The sequence below is a fragment of the Lycorma delicatula genome, chromosome 12 (genome assembly GCF_047948215.1).
Source record: "Lycorma delicatula isolate Av1 chromosome 12, ASM4794821v1, whole genome shotgun sequence".
Classification (NCBI taxonomy): domain Eukaryota; kingdom Metazoa; phylum Arthropoda; class Insecta; order Hemiptera; family Fulgoridae; genus Lycorma; species Lycorma delicatula.
In genome coordinates, this window is record NC_134466.1 from 71,607,792 (window position 1) to 71,627,056 (window position 19,265).

The 19,265-nt window shown below is 28.3% G+C and overlaps 1 long non-coding RNA gene across 1 annotated transcript; it reads right to left on the reverse strand.

The window, feature by feature from the left end:
• Nucleotides 1–539: 539 nt before the first annotated feature.
• LOC142333205 (uncharacterized) lies at nucleotides 540–4,292 on the reverse strand. The gene is made up of 2 exons (XR_012758553.1): nucleotides 4,005–4,292; nucleotides 540–1,769 (listed from the first exon to the last, which is right to left on the reverse strand). It is a non-coding gene; the product is annotated as an uncharacterized LOC142333205 (long non-coding RNA).
• Nucleotides 4,293–19,265: the final 14,973 nt, after the last annotated feature.

The window sequence follows — 19,265 nt, forward strand, 5'->3', positions numbered from 1 at the left end:
AAACTAAAATCATTTTATGTAAAAAATATATCTAAATTGTTATTACTCTATTATTATATGTTATAAAAGCCTGTTTTACAATACTGAAAAGAAATCAAAACTACTTACCCTTTAATGAAACAGTTTTTATAAATTACGTGTTAATTTTACAACCATGAAGTATTTATAATGAACATATCTTTTTAAAAGTATTATAAGTGGTGATTTTGTTTTTTGATGAGAAAAAAATTGTAAATTACAGCATATGTTAAAAAGTAAAATTGATGCAAATGTAAAAAAAACACTCAATATAGCACTAAATTACTCAGTAACTCTGAATATAATTTCCCTCGATGCTCTTGGCATATTTCAGTGGCTAAGGATCTTAGCAGACAATATCATCAAAAACAAAGAAGATGCTTATAAATGATAAATAAAAAAACAAACTTATTTTAAAGTAAGTAAATACATTTTGCAAATAACATTTTTCATGGTTAATAATATTAAATGAGGGAATGGATCGGGAGACCACAGAAAACTATAAATAAAGATATAATAAATGCATACAAAAAATAACTTTACTAAAAATTACCAAATAAATCAGAAATTAAATGTTTTTTGCTAAGTATAATTATATACCAAACAAAAATTATCTGTTAAACAATAAACCATATTCAGTAATTAAATAAGAAAATTCAAATACATAAAAACAATGGAACATGTACAGGAGTTGAAGGGAATCTTTGACAGAAAATAAAAACCAAACAAAAAAGCCAATAGCTTAACAAAAATACTAATTCTAATTATTAATACTACTGTTTTGTGAAAAAGCATTTGAGAAAAACAGTATCAAAGACAACTCTCATTTGTGAACTTTACATATCTACACCGCTTTTGCTGAATCGGTGAAATTCCTAAGGATCTACCAAAATATCTGATCGGTATGGTTCTCGGCTTAATATGTTCATAAATGTTATTCACATATTATAAACCAGAGTAATAGAAAAATCTACATTTTTTTTTTTTAAAGAAGTTTATAACCTAGGCTGGCCTCTGTGGTGAGAGTTCTAGTGTCTCACTCTTTAATCCCAATGTCCTGAGTTCAAATTCAGTCAGGTGAGGTATAGTATTTTTAACAGTATAAAAATTGCTATTTCATCTCATCCTCTGAGGTGGTATTAATATATCAACCTTAATCAATCTTAATATATGATTTTTAATGGTCAAAACCATTCTCTAATATTGATATTTCTTTTTAAAGTGTAGCTCTCGTTAAACATTTTTGACAAACGTTACAAACAATTTTTCTCTTGGTGTGTAAATTAATATGCCTCTTTAAATTACAAAGATCTTTTAAGGTTGGTAAAAAACCTTTTGAGAGAAGTTACAGACATAATTTTTCTTTTTCATATGAAACTTATTTTTTCCTTTTTTGTATGGGTATTAAGAAGTGTCTAAAGTGTCTTTGAAGTAATGTAATTTTAAAGTAGATTAAAACTTTTCTGACAAAATTTTCATTATGAGTAGTAGGTGGGTTTTTAAATCATTATCATGAATGAGAGACTTTATTTTTTCTTTAAATAAAATTTACATCTGAATCTTTTCATCGCAACATTCACAAACCAATTTCTTTCCTTTCTGAATAGGTAACTACTTATATTTTCGACTAAATTTTCTTCTGTTGTTACATCATCACCATATGCACACTTACATTTTTTTTTTTTTAATAATTCCATCACGCACAGAATTATTTATGGATTGCAACGCTTGGTACTTCCCTTGATAGTAACCTGTAAAATTAAAAATAATTAATAATTACCAAAGGTCAATTATTAAGAAATCTGTAATAATACAGATTTTTTAATGTCTGACAGAACAATAATGGCATCATCATGGAGCTCGCTGTTACAAGGCACACGTAACATTTTCGACATTTGAAAACTTTGCTGTTCCTCAGATTCCTGCAGGATACAGTTTCCAACACCAGGGCACTGGGGCGCACAGTATGGGAATCAGTGTATTAGAGAATAATAATACATTAGCAAGACATCTTTTCATCGATATTAAAAACCTTTTAAAAGAAGGCTGTGTTCATCCTTAGCCAGATTATGAAACTCAGATTTTTAACACCAGATTATTTGACTGACTAATCCTTCCTTTTTTAATTTTTATTTATTTTTATTAAAACGTTATATATATATATATATTTGCATACATTATCAGTCGTGTATGTTATTAATCTAATCAGTTAATAATATTACGGCTGTAAGTGTCGTTTCTCAAAGCCCTGATGGATCGACAAATGGGTTACTACAATGGAAGCTAAAATCGGTATTCTGAAATCCTTTGTATGATTACTTTAGCATTGATGCATCGGCTCAAAAAATGAAAAAAGGATTAAAGCGATTAAAGTCTACATTAATTGTTTATAAGAAACAAATGAAATAATGTTAATGTAAATATATAAATATACAAAAATCATCATTAAATAATTCACAATTCAGAGGGTGCTAATGAAAATTATTTTAAGCATATATTTGTGTATATTTTGTTCAGAATGCGGTTCAATTGAATCGTTTAAAACGATTCAGGAATTCAGGCCCTTACTTGTAAAATGAAGATTGTGTTGAGTTATACAAAAACAGCAGAACTGCTGTCCGGTTCGATTTAGATGGGATATTGTTATTTTATTTAAAATGTGACAATTTTTTTTTGCAAAGAATTGCATATTCATAAATAAACACAAGATTAAAATAAGATATTTAATTTTCTAAATATAGGTCTACACGCATACTTATAAACACCAGTAAACACCAGAGAATGATATGAACCCTAACAGGCTAAGAACATTTCATAGCAAAGAACATTTGCTATGAGAAAGAATTTCAAAATATCTATTTCCAAGAAAAACAAAAGAAATAACAGGACTAGGCTGAAGAATTACAGCAGACTTTTTTTAACGATAAGAAATGAATTTTGTACTGTATTATGAAATCATGCCAACCGTGATCAGGATTCAAACCTTCTCGATAAAGTTCATGATCGCTGTCACAGATGGCAACTTCGATGAACTGTAGTAATACCGATGAAATCTTAGCTACTATCGTGAAAAAAAATTTTTTACATTAAAATAGAAACAATAGAAATGATAGGTTATCTGTTATTTGCTACAATTTGTAAAGTAAAAATACAGTAGTAAGTTAATAAACCTAAACTTTAGAAATTATATAAATAAGAAATTTCCTGTTATCTGTTATTTGCTACAGTACAAACTAAAACTTTGCTTCATTAACATGCCAGCAAAATTTTTTAACCAGTGCTTAACAGTTTTCCATTCTTTACAATTAAAGAAAAAAAGAAACCTATATTTTGTTCATAACCACATTTATGAACAAACGAACCTTGATAAAAATTGGAGTGTGAATTTTGCTTCTATAAGTAGGAGCTTAATAAAATACATTTTTTTTAAATACAGATTTATCAGTTAAAATTCTACTTTCAAACTATACAACAAAACTGTTTTCTTATAACTAAACGCTTACAAGAAATATTATGCTTCCACTGAAATTTTAGATTTTTTTACAAAATTTGAAAAATCTTTCCACCAATTTATTTAAGATGCCTCAAGGATTTTCTTTTGTGTAAATAAATATTATTCTATCATTTTTAAATAATACTAATTAAAAGATAATTAAAAAGAAACTGATTTATCTGCATCTTGTTCAGAATGTACGTAAATTAATTTCCAATTGCGACTTCTAAATTGTGAATCAATTTGTGGTAATTTTTTTAAATCAAAAATTTCTTATTATAATCTGGTTATATTAATATAACCAGATATAATATATATTATATTAATTATCTTACACTGATTTCTGATTGATCTGTATAATATATTATTCTGATCAGAATAAAGACTAATTTATTTACTTAGTGGAAATGAAATAAAATATTTTATACGGTTAGGATACACTAAATGACAATAATTATGTTCAAACTTGGATAATTCTAACATTGTTACTTACTTGTATGAGCAGTAATGATAATGATAATATATATTTATCACCCATAGACTGAAATTTCTGGTTGTTATATTAGATGGCAACCTCTTAGGATTCCTTTTCTTTGGCTTTAATAAAACTTGTACCCATGACTATATTATGTTTATGAATATTCTTATCCGAAATATGTCATCTGTTTTTGAAGGAGGCTCCTTCAAAAAGTCAAAATAATAAGTTTCTAGGACGGGTTGTTAGATCGTTAAAACTTGTAAACCATCATTAGTTAGTTAGTTAGTTACATTTCTAACCTAAACCGAGTTATTTATTTTGTAAATAAGAATATTGCCAACAGAAAACAACAAAAATCAAAATTGAATCCCCGTTAACACAGAAGTTCAAATTTAATTATTTGTTATCTCTTTTTTTTTACAAATTTTTTCTACAAATATTAAATATTTAAAAAAAAATAATGGAGGATAAAAACCGAGGATAATTAAACAATTTCTTATAATATTATCTACAAGTGCCTCTATATGCGAGTGAGGCTTGCTTGGCTAATTTTATTGTAAAACAATTGTCAACAATGAACTGTTCTGATCAAGGCCGGGAGAACAGTAAATCATAAACGAGTTATTTCATCAGTCTGTGATTTCCACTAAAATTTATTCAACTTGGATGTCTTAGATGATTTAATGTCAGTTTATATTATAATTATTATGCAATAATAATTTAATTATAAATTATATAATTAACACGATAAAAGTATACAACCTAAAAAAGTGCAAGAGCAATCAGATAGTAAAAAATTAAAATTTATTGTTTAAACATTATATCAGGCAAACAGGATGTATAATCTAATCAACATATTCTGAGAACAAAAACTACCCCACTTAAATAACCGTGAATGTAATTTTTTTAGTGACGTTTTATTGCCCAGTGTGACCAACAGCAGTTGAGTGAGTAAAAATTTATCAGACCATCACACTAGTCATAAACATCATACATACATACATACATAACATGAACGGTATTTATAAAAGTTTCCACGTCACCTACGAACAATTGATCTAAAAACCAAGCGTACTAACCGCATGCAGTAGATCAGCTGCTTTTGATGAATTGTTGTAGATTTTTTAAACTTAAACATAAAAACATTTATTTTTTTTTTACTATTTAACCGTTTTCTTTGTTCTTTGTGGTATTCTCTGCTTTGGCTATGAAAGGCCAACAACACGAGCAGCCAGTGTTACCAGTGTTATTTAAATTTTGAATGTTAATATTTCATTTATAATCTTTTCTACAGCTTCAGAAGTTATTAAAAATAAAATAATTACGTAAACAATTTTTATTTATAATTTATTTATAAACAAGCAGAAGCAGAAAAATCATTTGTTAAATTTTCTTCTATGTTGTTTCATTGTTGAGAAGTTATATAAGAGGTACTATACACAGTTTTTGAAAGACATTATTGACTTGAAGTTTGTATGTCAAAACACTTCTGTTTAATGTCCTTTTGAAGTCTCATACCAAAAAAAATAGATCATTTTGAGGTAGAAAATATAAAATATATATATTTAGAAAATATATATATATTTCATTTTTTATATATTTATTTCATTTCATTTCAACAGTTGTACAGGAGAGATTTACTTTCATCTAGACAAGACAAACTTCAGTAAACACTAGATATAGTGTGCTGCTCAAACATTTCAAGTAACATTAAAAAAGAAGAGGTAATTATAGGTAGGTAAACCTTTAGGATTTAGGTAGGTAAGACAGAAATCTACCTCCATATACAACACTTTGGACTGAAGAGCAATAAATAAGGATGCAATTATATTCAATTATTGGCATAATATACATTTAATCTATTTCACCTAAAGACCATAAAGTAGAACACCTTTCTCCAAATATAATTCCATAACATTTTTGAAACACAACATAATTTTTAAATTACTTATATCAATAAATATATTACTTATAATCAATTACTTATATTTTCTATATATTACTTTTTTCTATTTCTGGAAGTAAATAATAACAGGAAAAATTTAATCGTTAATTAAAATAAAAGACCTGAATTCATTATAGAGACAGACCCTTTCACAATAAATCTAAGCAAATTTTGAAACTTTTTATTTTATTTTATAATTATATTTATAGATCCTGTTACTACGTAAAAGTTGTAAAGCTGTAAAATAAAACACGTTCAAAATTGATTTCTCATTTGATACTGGAACTTTTGTTTTGTAACATTTTTAACCGCTTAGAGGAACTGGTAATTTTGCCTTGCAGACATTGCCTCAGTCGACCCTAAGTGACATGGCTGTAACATTTCTCAATGTTAATTTTCTATATATTTTCAGTTAATACAACGGTAAAAGTATTATTCAGATTTGCCTGGCGGTTCATAAGTTTTATTAGAACCCGATCAATAATTAGAAACAAACACATAGGCACTGTGATTTACAAATAAATAAATAATCATACGCTACAGATATATTAAAACATACCGGCAGTGAATAATCTCTCCATGATTGTTTTAAACACTCTATATAAATAAAAATGATCTGAAGAAAACTTCCAATAACTCAGAAACATCACGGTGTAGTTCAATTTTCAAAATTTCCTTCTAACTGTCTGAAATATAATACAAAATTTAAAAATATTTTATTGTTTTATTTTATAAAAAATATTTATAAATATGAAAAAAAAAATGTTTATACATACATCAAATAGCAAAGGAAAGTAATAGCGTTATATTTTAGAAAGCCTTTCTACAATCAACAGGTGCTTTAACCATTAGGCTTGCGTAAATACTGTATAAAATACACAATTCTTAAATTCACAAACAATATTTGCCTACAAGATTAACTTTAAACTTTAAAAACAAAAGCGAAACAACAATTCCAAAAGAAGGTTAAAGAAAAGAGGGCAGTGAGAAACCATTGATGGAGAAACCGCATTATGAAGTAAACACTCTAATGATAAATGTAAATAATAAATGATTTTACATTGACCGGTCATAAAATTGTACAAATGCTGCGACTAAAAAATTAAAAAATTCCAGCACTATAAAATAAAATCGTTGAGTTTTGACTGCAATGAAAAGACAAAGCATCATTTCTCTATACAGTCAAAACTCAAGGATTTTATTTTATTTCTACAAACACTTTAAAGGTTGTCTCTTGTTTTTACTATTATACTGATTATTATGGATAGTGGTGCTCTTTGGTAGTTGGCATCTCAGGAATGTATTCACCTCATTCATACGCTTTTTTTAAATTTCAAGTTTTTTAATAAAAGTTTTGTATAGAGTCATATAAATAAAAGGGCAGCATGGATCCCTATCCAACACAATGTTAACTAACATTGGTACACTTACCTCTTGAACGAAATAAGGTATACCTTCTTTTTTTTCATTTTATACGTTGGTATAATTGAGCGATTGTAAGTTCACGGAGAGTACATATATCGGTCCCCAAATCAAAACTTAAGGATATAACTTTTCAGGATAAATTTAGGGAATGTGAATTAGCTGCATGGAAGTCCTTCAAAGACATTGTTTACGCATTTTTTTGGCAACAGAAAACATGAAAACTATGTTTTTACGGTTAATAAGCGGTTAAAAACCTACAAACATTTAGCATGTAGGATGTTATTAAAAATTCATTTCCTACACTCCCACGTAGACTTTTATCCTGAAAATTTGAGCTTTGTCAGTGATGAGAGCGTTTCCGGCAGGATATTCTGACTGTGGAGCATCATTACCAAGGAAGATGGGATCCTGAAATGACGGTTGACTATTGTTAGTTTTTATTTAGAGAAACCGATCAAACATCATAAAAGCGAAAACATTTGTCAACGTATTTTAAAAATTCGGTTCGGATGATGTAAATGTTTAAAAACTGTATCGAATATATTTCAATTCATCTGTATTTCAATAAACAGAAATTTAGCAGATTTAAACAAATTATAAATGAATAAACACAAATAATAACTTTTTTGAAATATTGTTATCACACTGATTATGCATTAATCGGTATAGTATGTATCTAAAAATGCGATGTATTACACAAAATTTTATTATTTTTGAATTCAGCACCCAAAATTTGTTAAAATCACCATGTACAATTCTAGATATACATATTTCTTTTTTTATGTTTTGCTGCGTTTTAAAAATTCTGTTAGACATTTACTGTACTTACTTTTGATTCAATCCGGATTTGAAACTACGGTTGATAGTCACTTTAACTAAAATTTTCTTTATCTTTCATAGTCATTTTCCACTTTCAATATTACATTTGAGAATCGGTAACCTTTTTTTTGTCACAGCTTCCGTGAGTTTGTACCTCCAGTACAGAACCTACAACTCAAAATCATTTGGCAAAAAGATTAGTAATGTACATAATATGAATAGTTAATTTTTTTTTTTTTTTTTTTTTTTTTGTTTTGCGTAGGAGGAGGGAAAAGCTCTAGCAGCCACCGTCTGCGCCCGCAACAGACGGTAGTGTCGGGCTCGCACCGACTAAAAACCCTCCCCCTTTATGAAATAGGAACTGGACCTAACCACAAGGCACACGGTTGTGTGCCAAATACATTGAAAAAATTATATTCGATGGGGAAACCTACTGGGACCCTATTAGGGATTGGGATCGCAGACGCGACTTAACTAACTAATAATAAAATAATATCTACGTTGAACCTGAAAAAACATACACAACATATACAAAATTTTACATCTATTTTCATAAAACTTAATTTATACTACTTGTCTAAGTAATTCTAATGTAAAATTTACGTCGAACCTGAAACAGAACATACACAAAAATACACATAAAAAATTCCTACAGATAAGTTCCTATCAGGGAACCCTACTGGGACTTGGACCTACCGCGATTTTATATTAATATTATACTATCAACTTAAAAACTACACAACTTAATTGTAACATGCAAATTTATAATATTAAACAATAATAACAAAATGTAAAATTTATGATGAACCTGAAACAGAAACACATACACAAAAAAATACACATAAAAAATTCCTACAGATAAGTTCCTATCAGGGAACCCTACTGGGACTTGGGACCTACCGCGATTTTATATGAATATTATACTATCAACTTAAAAACTACACAACTTATTTTTAACATACAAATTTATAATATTAAACAATAATAACAAAAGTAAATACCTTTAGTAGAAAATTATCCTACAGTAAAAGGGAGTACCGCAATGTAAGGAGGGCCACTTACATGGCAGCTCTCCCTTAGAATATTAAATGAACCGTTGAGTTACCTGAAACAAAAGAAAATAAGACAAATTCAATTAGCGGTTGTGAAATTAATATAGTTTAAATTTAATATAGAAATAGAATCGCTAGCTAGGTAGGTACATAAGATAAGCTATACCCTCTTCCACTAGATAGATACCAAGAACACTGAATTTTTTACATCTCCGACATCGTTAGATATCCTGTGAGAAATCATTGAAAAACACCATTTTAATAGATCAAGGTGGAAGAAAATAAAGGAATAAAGTGGATGTTAGAAAGGCGTAATCCACAAGGATCGCTAAACAAGACAACTCGCTCAAAGAAATTCTAAGCCACTTTTAAGGCAGCAGGGATTCCTCTCTTACAAGAACAGAGTGCTTTTACCAAGAATAGAAGCAAAAAAATTATTCTGAATTAAGCTCCACTGATGTAGATGGTAACAGATCTATAACACATCCAGGAATGTGTGTTATATGAACCTATTTGGACGAGCTAAAATTTTCAGCTAAGAATAATGTTGAATACAGGATGTCGGTTCGGTACACCACCTGATCCTTTTACTAATTTTTATATTATTTTTTTTCAAATCATACTTAATTTTTTTGTAGAATGAACTACATCATTTATTTTCTTATTGTTTCCACTTGCTTTGATCGCTCTGGTATTTAAAATTCATGAAATATTTATTTATGTACCATATACTTTGAAAGTACCTTCTACAACAAGTTTTAACAGAGATGCGACCATGGTTTCATTAAATTTTCAAACTGCTGCCAGGCAAGAGATTCATCGCCAAAGCAAGCAAAACAATAAAGGACTAAACAAAATTTCTATGTCAAAAAAGAAAAAAAACTTGTGAAACCACTTCTAAATTTTCACACAGTATATCTTCTATTAAAATAATATGTTAAATGAAGATATCGCTTTGTTTCATCTATCAAAACCCCGTTCTCTATCTGTAAACGTACATAAAATTCATTTTTATTATAATTAAAAGTTTGGGGGTATCCAAGTGAAAAGATGACTGTCACGACAATAGTTTGATAATTATTTCATTCATTTTACACGATGAAATCTCTCAATATCAATCGTTTTTCATGACTATTCTTTACATTAGAAACAAATAATTGTTGTCAACAAAAAGAATAATTTAGTTAAATTATATATTGCATTTCAATTTTATTAACAACGATGAAAAAATCAAGTGATTTACTGCTAACCGATAAATACTCAAAATATTATTAGGAAGGTTAAAAATATGAATAACAGTCCCTTGAAATATAAGCCAACAAATGTACAAGATAATCTTATGAAGTTTCATTGCAGTAACTAACAAAATTCATAAAAATTTGTGTATATATATATATATATATATATAATTTTAACATTATATGAAATATAAACCACCTAAACACAGTAATTACATTACTTATACACTTACCTTATTTATTTCCAATAACTAGTTTGTGCAGTCAGTACCTTAAACCTTCAGTTTGTATTAAATTGTAACTTATTCTTTTTAATTGATTTGTATTTTTTTTTTCATTATAAATATTTCCACAGCTACATTTATGTTCATAATATAATTTAAAATTTCACAAGTAACATTATAATTTATGTTAAAAAAGAGAACTCATTAAAAAGAATAAGTTTTAATGCGATAAAAACAGAATTTAATACAGACTGAAGATGCAGGGGTACTGCGAAAAACAGTCAGTGCAAACTTATATGGCAAGTTTATTTTATATAATTACTGTGTTTTGGTGGTTTATATTTCAAATAAAATATATATGAGAGACAAATGAGTCATTGACCGGATACTGGCACTTCTCTATATGTAATGCTACTAAGTTTCGTCTCTTTATTATACTGATGTTTCCTTTATTGCATTTATATTGTAATTTGCCACACAAAATTTCTGTGTCCCAAATGACATTGAATATCAGATCTACCTAAAATTTTTTTAAAAAGTTAGAAATAAAAATAACTGCAGTATCACTAATGTCCTGACCTCTTTTTCTGTTTAGCCTCTGGAACCACCGTAAGATATTACTTCAGAGGATGATATGTATGAAAATTTAAATGAAGTGCAGTCTTGTTCAGTCTCAGGTCAACCGTTCCTGAAATGTATGGTTAATTGAAACCCTACCGTGAAAGAACACAGATATCCACAATCTAGTATTCAAATCCATTTAAAATCTTTACTAGGATTTGAACCTTACAACTCTCGACTTTGAAATCATTTGACTTGCAATGACGAGTTAACGACTAGACTAGACCGGTCGGGTAATGCCCTAACCCTGGCCCCTAGTACAAGTTAAGTGATAATGGCTGGTTGAAGCCACAGAGAAGCTCCATTACTTGGTCGTTCTAACTGAAGCTAAACATTACATAAACGGATGGAATCTTTTAATAAATACTAATATTATTGTGAAATATATATAATGTAGTAAAGAATTAATAGTACCTTAATATTATACCATTTGGCTACACAGCTTTACATTCATCACCACGGCTAATCCAAGGATCAAATCCATCGAGCAGCTGAAAGAATCGATCGATCTGGTACTCTGAAGATGTAGGACGCAGGATGAAGTGACGAAATGTTGAATATAACCTGGTAATCTGTATTATTTCAAGTCTCATTTTTATTTATAGTTTGTAAATTTTTATAGTGAGGAAGATAACGTTCACACTTTGATCTTGATCGCACTTTAATTTCACACTTTATTTACACCAATCACTTTATTTACCCCACAATTTCAGAATATGAAAAAGATAAAATAATTACATACTAAAAACCGGGGTCAGTTCACGCCTTTTTAATGTGCAAGGCAAATATATTACATATAAAAATTATTAAATTTTGAAGTAATTTGGATTACTGTTATGCTAGATGGATTTTTTCAAATAATCATTCTCCTTAGGTGTTTACCACAAAAAAATGGTAAATGTTGCAACTAAGTTAATTTTTTTAATAAAAAAATAAGCAAATAAAGTTAAATAATTTATTATGGCACCTCTAAAATCGGCTGACCCTGGTTTGAAAAAATTAAACTAACATGCAAGCATGCATCTTCTTTGAAGCAGGTGGCTGGCTGAACGCTGATTGGGAAAAGCAAAGGGGTATTCAAAATTTAAAATACTTCAAATAAGATAAAAAATTCTTAAAATTGTAATTAGATATAAATATGCTCTAACCTTCAATTTGATTAACACCTACCAAAAAAATTTAAGAAAAAGCTTATGTAATATAATAAATATAAAATATATATATAAATAAATGTATATTATATCCTACGTGAACCAGATTTAAAAGCTACAGTTAATTAAGAAATTGCTTCTATATCTTTACTTATTTTTTAAATTTCTTGAACTAAATGATTAATTTTGTCAATGAAATGAATAAAATTTAAATAATTTATAAAAAGGGTAATTTTAAAAACCTACTAATTAATATTTCAAATAAAATTTTATAAAGCAATTAAAACTACAAAAGGAATTTTTACGTGATGTAATACTAAAAAAAAAATGTGAATTGGTTTATAGGGAGGACTTCAGCCACTGGTCTGGTAGTGAAGTGATGAGCTGAAAAGACAAAGAAACATAATAAACATAGAGCAAATATAAATAAACTATATCACCCCCCAATATATAGACACATTTATATACACAGCACCCCCCAACCGAAACCCGATGAACGATATCGGGATGATGAAATACGGTCACGACGCGGTTGACACGGTACGAATATTTTATGTACCCAGCACTCGCGAGAGCTATTCATTGCATACAACATAGATATTTAAAATGTCAATATGTAATCAAGAATAATAATTAAAAATAATTCTGTATCATATTAGGTACCTGATAAGCTAAGATGCGAATAATACACCCGGAACTGTGCAAGAGCACATCGAATCTCCTACCCGTTAAGGAAAAAGTTGAAATAATACACCCCGAACTGTGTCAGAGCATATCAGCTTTGCTATGTGTTGATCAAAAATCTAGAATAATACACCCTGAACTTTGTCAGAGCATACCAGATTTGCTATCTGTAGAGGAAAAATCGAAAATAATACACCCCGAACTGTGTCAGAGCATATCAGATTTGCTATGTGTTGATCAAAAATCTAAAATAATACACCCTGAACTTTGTCAGAGCATACCAGATTTGCTATCTGTAGAGGAAAAATCTAAAATAATACACCCCGAACTGTGTCAAAGCATATCAGATTTGCTATCTGTAGAGGAAAAATCTAAAATAATACACCCTGAACTGTGTCAGAGCATATCAGATTTGCTATGTGTTGATCAAAAATCTAGAATAATACACCCTGAACTGTTTCAGAGCATATCAAATTTGCTATGTGTTGATCAAAAATCTAAAATAATACACCCTGAACTGTTTCAGAGCATATCAGCTTTGCTATGTGTTGATCAAAAATCTAAAATAATACACCCTGAACTGTTTCAGAGCATATCAGCTTTGCTATGTGTTGATCAAAAATCTAGAATAATACACCCTGAACTATGTCAGAGCATATCAAATTTGCTATGTGTTGATCAAAAATCTAAAATAATACACCCTGAACTTTGTCAGAGCATATCAGATTTGCTATGTGTTGATCAAAAATCTAAAATAATACACCCTGAAGTTTGTCAGAGCATATCAAATTTGCTATGTGTTGATCAAAAATTTAAAATAATACACCCTGAACTGTGTCAGAGCATATCAGATTTGCTATCTGTAGAGGAAAAATCTAAAATAATACACCCCGAAGTGTGTCAGATCATATCAGATTTGACATGTGTTGATCAAAAATCTAAAATAATACACCCTGAACTTTGTCAGAGCATATCAAATTTGCTATGTGTTGATCAAAAATCTAAAATAATACACCCTGAACTGTGTCAGAGCATATCAGATTTGCTATCTGTGAGGAAAAATCTAAAATAATACACCCTGAACTGTGTCAGAGCATATCAGATTTGCTATCTGTAGAGGAAAAATCTAAAATAATACACCCCGAAGTGTGTCAGAGCATATCAGATTTGCTATGTGTTGATCAAAAATCTAAAATAATACATCCTGAACTTTGTCAGAGCACATCAGGTTTGCTGTATGTATAACACACTCTAATCTGTGTGTTTTTACAATTTCATAATTTGAAACTATTTCTAAAAATGAAACCGAATTAGAAGATTGAACTAGGGAAATATATGAGTTAACCAGAAGATTTTAGTTTTATAATTTCAACAAGAAAATATTATTGATTTGAAGAAATATAACTTAAGGGATTTTTGTATTATTTTCAATATTAAAAATAGAAGATTTTTCAAAGAAATCAATTACTCAGAGAGTTTTCAATCAATGAATTTACTTGTATTTTCCATATTTCTTTTTTCCCCTTTTGTACTTGTGTAGATGTTGCATTACTATCCAGACCTCTTAATTACCCCTTTTAAGATTCTCTTAAGAATGCATTTTCACAGCATAATATGGCCAATCCCGGTTGTAATTAAAAAAAAGTCGATTTATATTATTGAAAAAAAGGTGAAGTTGCTAATGAATAGCAAATGGAATCAAATTGTGATCGATGACAATCCAAGTGAAAAGGGGGTATTAAATAATGCAAATACTAAATGTAATATTGAAGTTACCTTTATCTGTAGGATTATATAACAAAATTAAAACCTATTATTAAGTAATCCATAAGGAGGTCTTTTTTCATCAACGATGTAATATAAGTACAAAGGAATTCTATATGTGAACACCGGGTGGTGCAGAATGATTAATAGCAGGTGACAGGTACCGATTAAATCACAAATTCTAATCTTGTATAAGAAAAGAGAAGGTGCTCGATTTCAGTTTTACACGGTTTGGAAAAATGGTTTATAAAAAATATACATTTATAGAAATAAACGAATAATTTCAGTGGATAACCATCGGGCAAGATATGGCATATACTCTAGAAGACTAAAACCAGCGGGTTTATATATTTAGTTTGCTCATACAAAAGGTTTAATGTAGTGTATTTTTAGGTTTAATATTCCCGTAAAATTATCAAAGGTAATAATGATGGGTCTTTTAAATAGAACTAAAATGATTCCTGACCGATATACTGTAATAGTTCCTTGATGTTTCTGGGCCGAAGACTAGTATATGTTCAAATACTGTGTGACGGTGTCAAAAATAGATTTATGTAATGTTAGATGCTTTTAGAATAGTTAGGGCTTTTAGAATACTTAGAAGATGTTTTTAAATGAAAGCTAAAAAAATCTGATGTGTTGTATCCTTAAATTTATTTATATATAGATAATCAAAGGGACATTTCGGATTTAATTTTGTTGTTAAATATGATTATTTATTTAAGAAATTACTTCCTATAATTATAAAAATAAAGGCGAATCCAGAAAGAAAAATAAAATGAGAGACTGTTTTACATAAACAGATCTAATACGATTGAAAAAAGCCAATACTATGAATTAACAAATCATAAATTTCTATTTATTTTTAAAAAAATGGTAAAGTTGTATAAACAGTCTTAAGTGGTTTATATATACCCTCTTACTTAAGATCAATCATATTATAATTTAACCTCTTTGAAGACACATTTCTAATTTAATACTTGAAAATCAAATTATATTACTTTTAAACTTAGATTCGACTCAAATACAGCAGAATGAATGATATACATAAAATACCCATCATCTAAACTTAAATTAGTGTAATTAATGTTAGTAAGTTAGTCGATGTTACCAAAACAATTTTTTATGATAAAACAGTTATATTTGTAAGCTACATAAAAAGAACATGCAATTACAAGCTACATAAAGAAACATGAAATTACTAGCTACATAACAAGTACATGCAATTACAAGCTACCTAATTATTTTATGTATATTATTAAAATGACTGTATTTGGCCAACAAAACCTGTAAACATAATTTGTATATGAAATAGTAAAAACATTTATCTCTCTCCAAAGAGGTTAAAGTTAAATATTTAATTAAAAGGTTAGGAAAATAATGCTTTGACATTTTTGAAAAATTGTACTATTTGCATTATATTAAAAAACAGAGAATTCACATAAAGAACAAAATTACAGTGTACTACTTGTTATTTTGAAAATAAATAAAACCTTTGCAGTATATGATCATTTGACTACTTGCTTAAAGGCACGAATATAAACCGGGATTGTATTTTTCTTCCTGTATGAAGTTTTTCAAACAGCTATACATAATTAAATAAATTGAGTAAAACAATTGTAACTGAAAAGAAAAAGCAGAATAAAAAATTGTATGATTTCAACGAAGAAATTATTTGAAATAATCGGCTAACGTTTTGATATAAATGTAGCGACAAGGGAGGTACCATCAGTATCTTAACCACCAAAGTACCTAACCTAAGAGAGTTAAGAATTACATAAAAAATATATTAAAGCGTAGACAAAAATTCATTTAGAAGAATAAGTAATTAAAAAAATTATGCCCTTATTTTTTCTTTCTACCTAGTCACCTGTATAAACAGAAAAATAAAAAATTTGCACCTGCTTGAAAATAATTAAAGAATACGATTAAACTTTTTTGATTGTATTACATACAGTATTCAGAAATTTGCGTGCCTGTTGGCAATTCACTAAACACGGTAATAAATCAAATGAAAATGGACGGGGAAAATATTGAAAATGGATTAGAGCAAGTTTTGTTTGGATTAGTGTATTCTACTGAAGAATTTATTTGTGAACTGAAGGAATTAGAATAAATTTTGGCAAAAAATCTGAAACAGTATTGGTTGATTACACTGTGAAACAGCTTTACAAAAGATTTCTTTATCAGGTTACAATCAAGAGACCCAGAAATGAATGGGGTTAACTACAACTGACGTCCAGGAAAAATTTAGAAATATAGGAAACAAAATTTAAAATTACCTTTAATTAAAATGAAAGTTAATTTCTTATTATTATGAATTCTTGAGAAAAAATGAAGAATATATCTTCAATAGTGGAAAATATTTCTAGAAGAGATAATTGGCTTTTATTTCTAGAATTTTTTACAGAATTACAGAAAAAAGAAATTGAATTACATAGATGTGAAAATGTGTGGATGTCCAATAAGATTTGGTTCAATGATTTTGTATGAAAGAAGATCCAGATTGTTCTAGCGGGGAGATAACACAATTATTATGATCTAAAAAACTAAAAAAGAATAAGTGTATTTTAAATATGCACAATATTGTTTTTCTAATTCAAAATACAAACTGTTCCTTAATACAGTTTCTAAAAAATATTTTCCGTTTCATCAGTAATAATTAAAGTGTTCGATACATCAAACAATAAAATTTGATAGTTCCTCCGAGATATTCATTGTACTAAGGTATTTGTACTTATTTTCAGTACACATTAAAGGTAGCAAAGCGCAAGAAAAAACATGTCTATTCAATACATATAAATTACACTTAACTATTTATACAAGTAATGTATCCAGATGTAATATAAAAATTAGGCAATTCCTATAAAATTATTTAAAATATTAATACATTTTATAGCATTTTCTTAATAAAATTCATTTTAGTTCCTACATAAAATTCATCGGTAATTAATTTTATAAAAATTTTGCCACGTTGATGTATCCATTTCAAAAAAAGGTTACATCACCCCTGTTTTTTTTTAATAAACAAATTTTGTAAAATGGAAGATAATTATTAATCTAGAATAGATTTTAAATTAAAAAACAAAATTTCATGTAAATAAGATCATCATATAAACTGTAGCAACGTGCTTTAAAAAATCTACGTTAAATTTGAATCATCATTAAACTGTAAATTAAGAAAAAAAAATGTTTAATTTAAAACAGATATATTAAAAAAAATAATAAATCTATGTTGCATACAATAAAATAAATGTCCCTCACTTTAAAATAATGTCCTAAATTGTATGGTTTTTCTTTCTAGAAGATTGTTCATAGTTACCATACAGAAGAGATGTTCACTTTTAGACGGCAACGACGCAACTAAAATATGTCTTACTTCGTATAAGGTTACAAGATTGAAAAACAAGTTTCTGCGTCTCTGATTGGTCAATGATATCGGAGTGTTTCGTCATAGACCCGAGCGACTACCTCGTGACATCTCTTAATCCGTTCAACGTTAAAAGAATAGACCAACTCTGTGATAAGAATTGAAAAACAAGTTAATTACATTTCTGCGTCTCTGATTGGTGAATAGTATTAAAAATTGTTTAATCGTTCTAATGAATCCATCCTGTCGTAACTTGTAATCTTCAACACATAATAGCATTAAAATATATATTTGAATTTAAAATAAAAAGAAGGAACTAATTTCAAAATGATTTTTTTACTTTAACCTGTATTAATATATTTATTAATAAAAACAAATTACGTCATCAAAATTACCGATCTAATTGAAAATTAAACAGACATTTTTTTGAATAGTAATTTACAGAACTGAACTTTTGTTTTTTGCATCGGTATTTATTTTTTCAGTTAAGAAAAAAAAATTGGTTATGTTATATTCTCTAAGACAGTAAAAGGTATTAATTTGTTAATTAATACCGATGAAATTTGATAAATAAAAAATGAATTTGGTTATAAATTAATTTCCAGACATAATCTTTTTTATTAAAAGGGATATATTAGGTTTGCGCCTTTCCTAACACTGAAGTTTCACATAAAATTCTCCCTATATCTAACTTCAATTAGACTATGCGCCAAATCGTTTTTGATTACGTCTTTAAACGCCAAAAATACTATGCTAAGAAAGCAAGTGTTGATTCCAACAACGACAGTTTTGTTGTAAAATTCAATTTACTCAGAGTCCTCTTGGTTTACTTAAAAATCAAGAAACAGATTTACAAATTTAATAAGCCTGTAATAAAAACATACCCTTCTCTCTTTGCTTTGATCCGCTTTCGGGGGCGAGGTCAACACCTCATCATAGTTACTCGAGGCCTCCTTTTACGTTTCTGAAGCACTTTGACCTCC